Source organism: Cebus imitator, unplaced genomic scaffold (assembly GCF_001604975.1).
Source record: "Cebus imitator isolate Cc_AM_T3 unplaced genomic scaffold, Cebus_imitator-1.0 Scaffold53, whole genome shotgun sequence".
Taxonomy (NCBI): domain Eukaryota; kingdom Metazoa; phylum Chordata; class Mammalia; order Primates; family Cebidae; genus Cebus; species Cebus imitator.
In genome coordinates, this window is record NW_016107368.1 from 5,822,927 (window position 1) to 5,828,676 (window position 5,750).

The window sequence follows — 5,750 nt, forward strand, 5'->3', positions numbered from 1 at the left end:
TTTTAAGACAGAGTCTCACTCTGTCGCCAGGTCCAGGCTGCAGTGCAGTGACACAATCTCGGCTCACTGCAACCTCCGCCTCCGGGGTTCACGCAATTCTCCTGCCTCAGCCTCCCAAGTAGCTGAGACTATAGGCGTGCACCACCATGCCCACCTAATTTTTGTATTTTTAGTAGAGATGGGGTTTCACCATGTTGGCCCGGATGGTCTTGATCTCCTGACCTCGTGATCCGCCTGCCTCAGCCTCCTAAGGTGCTGGGATTACAGGCATGAGCCACAGCGCCCGGCCTTTTTTTCTTTTTAAACACTTCAAAAATAATGTGTCTCATTGACCTTTCATACACATTTTTACTAGTTCTGCCTTTTATTACTTCAAATATTTCACACATTGCTACTTTATATTCATAATCACAATTTCTTGAGTGTTTTGTTTTATGTTCTGCTGGCATTCCCTAACACTAGCTTGTTTGTCTGGATATCGATTGCTGTAGATTGTGAGCTCCTATTTTTACTAGTGGCCCCCTCAGTCAAATCACTCTCTCAGGATCCAATTCAGAAAATACTGATGCATACTGTATGCCCAGGAAATTAAAAATTAATAACACATTTTGGTGTAAAGCAGGAATAAACTCAACTGTTATTTTTTGTTCAACATCAACTCTTTGAATGGTGATGTTAAACTCTGAACCTTGCTGTGCATCGGAAGCAGAGACAGCAGCCTAGCCTCCTTCTGATTAATGAAAAAACATTTTTCTTTCCCTCTGGCCATTTCCCTCTCAGCAATGCATACACTGAAAACTGAGAACACACATATACATGTTGCAAAAATTAAGAGTTTGGAAATATCATTGTGGTTAGTCTTTTAAGCATGACCCAAATGGCCCCTTGATAGCTTCATTATAACTTTATCCGTGTTAATTATCACTGAAGGCTGAGCCTTTACCAGGGTCTTCGGCTGCACGGGGCTAGAACTTGTCACGGGCTTTTTAGGACGTCTCCGATTTAAATGAAAGCTCCAGGCCACATTTGCCTTTTTTTCCCCCAAACTTTTCTCAATTAAAAAAATTTTTTTCTAGCCTCACTGCATTCTTTATGCCAACCAGCTGCATTTTATATCGCAAATTGGTTTTGACTCTGAGGCTTGCGTTTTCGCTCAAGCCTGACACTAAGCGTTTCTCATGTCTCTGTGTACATGATTCAGGCTGACGTACATGTATAGCCTTTATAACTCGTTTGCTTTTGGTGGAAATCCGCTTCAAGAGACCAACTTTTAAAACGATTTTTCTAAAGTCTAATTCTCTTATATTTGTTGCCTTTACCTGATTCATTGCCTTTTAAGTAGTATACAGTATACACTCCAAAAGCGAGGTCAACAATTGTTATTAGTCATTATGGTAGGCGAGGTGGCGAAGCAACATTATCTTTTCCAAGTGAAAAATTATGATCCATTGCCATTTTGCAATTTAAATTGTTCCCTTGGACAGATTTTGGGGAACTCATACAAAGGCATAGACGGTATTTGATTTATTCTTGAGTAGGAAAATAAGGTTCTGACAGCCTTCTGTTCATGAATACGAGTCTCATCACATACCTGTGAATAAGCTATAAAGGTTTTCTATAATAAGGGATTTGTCTGGTGTTTGCTCTCAGTTCCTGGCACAGGGCTTCTAAAGCCCTTGGAATTTTCTGAGTGGTAGAACTGTCTTTGTTATTCATGAGCGTCTTGCATCACTCTTGAGTTTATGCTAATAAGGTGACTCCCCGTGAGCCCTAAAACAGCTTCAGGAATGGGGGCTGGACACCAGAAAGACCATCCATGTGATACAAGGGTTGGGACTTTGACCCAGCCCAAGCTCCAGAGAAGGGAGAGGAGGCTGGAGACTGAGTTCAGCTCTGTGGCCAATCATACCTACATAATGAACCCCAGTCAAAACGCCCCACACGGACCATCAAGGGTGAATTCGTTGATGAACACATCGGTGTGCCAGGAGGGTGGTGCACCCTATTTTCACAGGGAGGGTAAGGAAGCGCTGCGTTGGTGATCCTCGCAGGCCTTCCCTCTGTGTCTCCTCATCTGACTGGCCCTGAGCTGTTCTCTTTATAATAAAGCTATAATGGAAAGTGTAACACTTTCTTGAGTTCTATGCATTGTTATAGCCAATGATCAAGCATGACAGGATTGTAGAAGCCTTTGAATTACTGGCTAGTTGGCCAAAAGCGTGAGTGGCGTGGGGCCCACTGAACTTGTGATTACTGTCTGCAGGGGGCTGTCTATGTGTGTATTTATACACATACACATGGGACTGACTGGGCTCTTCACCCGTGAAGTCCGTGCCAACTCCAGGATTGAACTGTAATATACCAATTGCTGTCAGAATTAAAGGTAAAATAAAAATATTTGAACGTGGCTGAAAGACTGACCTCACATATACATCTGGGTAAAGCACGGAAAGTCCTTCTGAGTGAGAAAGGGTGGTTGGCCAGGCAATCTCTTTAGGCTTACCTACTGAGCATAGAGAAAACACCCTCTTGAAAAACTGTTGGGTGCTTAACTATACTTAGAACCTGAGTGACGGGATCAGTCATACCCCAAACCTCAGCACCACATAATATGCCCAGGTAACAAACCAGCACGGGTACCCCCTGAGTCTAATATAAAATTTGAAAAAGAAAGAAACAAATATATACATATACACAAAGAACCCTTAAAACTCAGCAGTAAGAAAACAAACAATCTGATTAAAAAGTGGCCCGAGCAAGCACATCAAAGAAGATACAGGGATGGCAAAAAGAAAAATTATGAAAAAAATGCTCTGTATCACATCATCAGGAAGTGCAAATTCAAACAGCAGTGAGACACTACTACACACCTTTTAGAATGGTCAAATCTGTAACACTGACAACACCAAATGTGGCGAGGATGAGGGACACCAGGAACGTTGCTGGTGGGAATGTACAGTGGTTCAGCCACTTTTTTTTTTTTTTTTTTTTTTTGCTTGGATGAGATTTATTTTGGAATCACATTATCCAAGCAAAGAAAAACAATCAGTTTATGAGACACAACAAAAATGAAAAAAAGTGAGACAAATGTCTTAGAAGTTTATCAATGACCTCTTATATAATTTCACAAAGTGGTTGAGAGTCATTTTATACAATCCTTTAGAAGAGGCCCAATCCTGGTCAAAATGGTGAAACCCCGTCTCTACTAAAAATATAAAAAATTAGCTGGGCATGGTGGCGCGTGCCTGTAATCCCAGCTACTCAGGAGGCTGAGGCAGGAGAATTGCCTAAACCCAGGAGGCGGAGGTTGCGGTGAGCCGAGATCGTGCCATTGCACTCCAGCCTGGGAAACAAGAGCGAAACTCCATCTCAAACAAACAAAAAAAAGAAGAGGCCCAATCCTTTAGAAGAGATTGAGAACTCTATAATGAGACATGGTCAGACAGAAATCATCATGACTTTCAATGATCTTTTCTTTCCCCTAACTTTAATATCCTTTAGTTGGGGAGAGGAAGAAGTCAGTTTTCATCTGCTCTATCTAAGATTTTATAGATCACTAGAGATTCAACCCCAAGAATATATTGACAGGAGTGAAGTTCTAGCATGTGTGCAGTAACAGCATGAGGCGAATCTGATTCTTTACACTTTAGTTTTACAGTCACCTGTCTTGGCTTGTCAGTTATATCACGAACATCTCCATTGCCATAAAAACGTGACACCATCCTGACTGTCTGGGTACCATCATCTTGAAGATGATAAGCTCCAGCAGTATTCTTCTTAGCCCATTCAATATGCTATTCTTGCTTATTGAAGTTCTGTGTCCCAACAACCACAGAGGTTTTCCCAGTATCCTTGTCCTCATGGTATCGATGTACATGTTTGCCATAGCAGAATTCATATTTCCACCAACCAACATCCCCATGAAAGCAGTAAGAACCACTAAGAAGCTCTTTGATGAGTTGGTCAACTGCCAATTTGGACATGTGGGTTGTCCCAACGGTGAGCATTGGCTGAGAGCCAATAGCAACCAGCTTGTGGATCGCTGGAAATCTCTCTTCTTTAGTAGATTGCAAATCTTCCTCTTTATTTCTCCTAAAAGGAACTCTTAGTATTTCTTCCTGCTGCTCCAACTGCCTCAGGGTGAGGGGCTTAAATGGCGATCCTGGCAGTGATTGAAAAGGTCCGTGGTTCACAGGACATGCTCTGAACCTCATTTGATTTTTCCTTTTCTTCTGCTTCTCGTTCTTTTTCAAATAGAAGATTCTTGGCCAACATATTCCCAAGGTAGGACTCATGAATATTTATTTTCTGACCAGTTTATTTCTCTTCGTGGTACTGCCAAATGTGTTTTCCATGACATACTTTGTAAGTTCAAATAAGGCTCAATTCTGTAAGAACAACTGCTTTGTTTAAATAGTGGCTCCAAAAGCTCTCTTGGACTAGGGCCTTTATAATCCTTTTCTTCTTCCTCATCCCTACTTGTACAAGGGGAAGTGAGTATTTATATTTTTCTTTATGTGCAGTTGTCACGATGACATAATTGTCTTCTTTATACGAAACTCCTGTTGTGGGCAGAGAGAACCACCTGATGATTTTCCGGCAGAAGCCGAGGGGCTGAGAGGTGGAGAGCAACCAAACGGCCATGTCTGAGACAGCCTCCTGCTGTAAAAGGTTCACAGGACATACTGTCCAGGGGGAAAGCACTGGCCGTATAAGTCTTTGAGCACTTGAATTGGGGCTGGTGCAATCGAGGGATTAAAAGTTTGATTTGATTTAATTTTAATTACTCTGTAGTTAGTCTCAACAGCCTCATGTGGCTGGCAGATATCCTACTGCTTAGCACAGGTCCGGAGGCTTCCTGAGGTCTGAGAAGGGTGGTGAAGCCAGCTGGGAAGTGCATGGGCTTTGGAGATGACCAATGCTTGGTTTGAATCTTGCCTTGCCCCTTAGTAACTGGGCAAAATTGGTGAATAATTCTCCCCTCTGTGTTCATCTATAAAAAGAGAAGAAAAAAGTTTCTTCATCTATAAAAAGAGAATAAATAAAACCTACCCCGTAAAAAGGTTTCACATATTAGTGTCTGTGCACCACAGGTATTCAATAAAGATCAGATGGAATCATCTAGAGATGGTGAGTTTCTAAAAGCCAACATCATTTTGGAAAGCTGAGCTTTATTGTCTTCAAAAACAAATGTCAATATTCATGTTATTGAACTTCCATATGTTATTATTTGCTCTCAAAATCCCATCGGCATGTCCTACTTGGAAAGTAAAAATACATTTCACAATACAGATACTCTAGAGAAACTACTTTCTTAAGCTACCAAAGGTTAATGACATTACCCAATATAGTTCAACTGTACAATCAGATCAAATTATCTGGTTCACACACAAAAGACTTGTTTTCCTACCACTTGTTCAATAATAAAAAGTTTAAGCGTAGTCATTTGCACAAAGAAATGGCCAGTTATGGTACACACAACCTTAGGCAGCCACCTTCAGAGAGCGTACTGATGCTAGAGTGGACACCATGCTTATCATTCTTGGGCAGGAAAAGATGGCGCTTGCCAGGACCTTTCCTACCCATGCATCAGGAGTCAGCTGCTGGTTGTGATTTAGACTTGACACCATCAGAGACAAGCACAGATAATGTACAACTGCTTTTGACTACAAGAAAAAATATCCTGTTGTATTATGGACTTTCGCAGTGTTGCAGCAAAGGAAAGAATATTTGCGAATGCGTCAAGACTC

The 5,750-nt window shown here is 41.5% G+C and overlaps 1 pseudogene; it reads right to left on the bottom strand.

Moving 5' to 3' along the window:
• Positions 1-3,497: 3,497 nt before the first annotated feature.
• On the bottom strand, positions 3,498-4,214 carry LOC108304146 (annotated as a pseudogene).
• Positions 4,215-5,750: the final 1,536 nt, after the last annotated feature.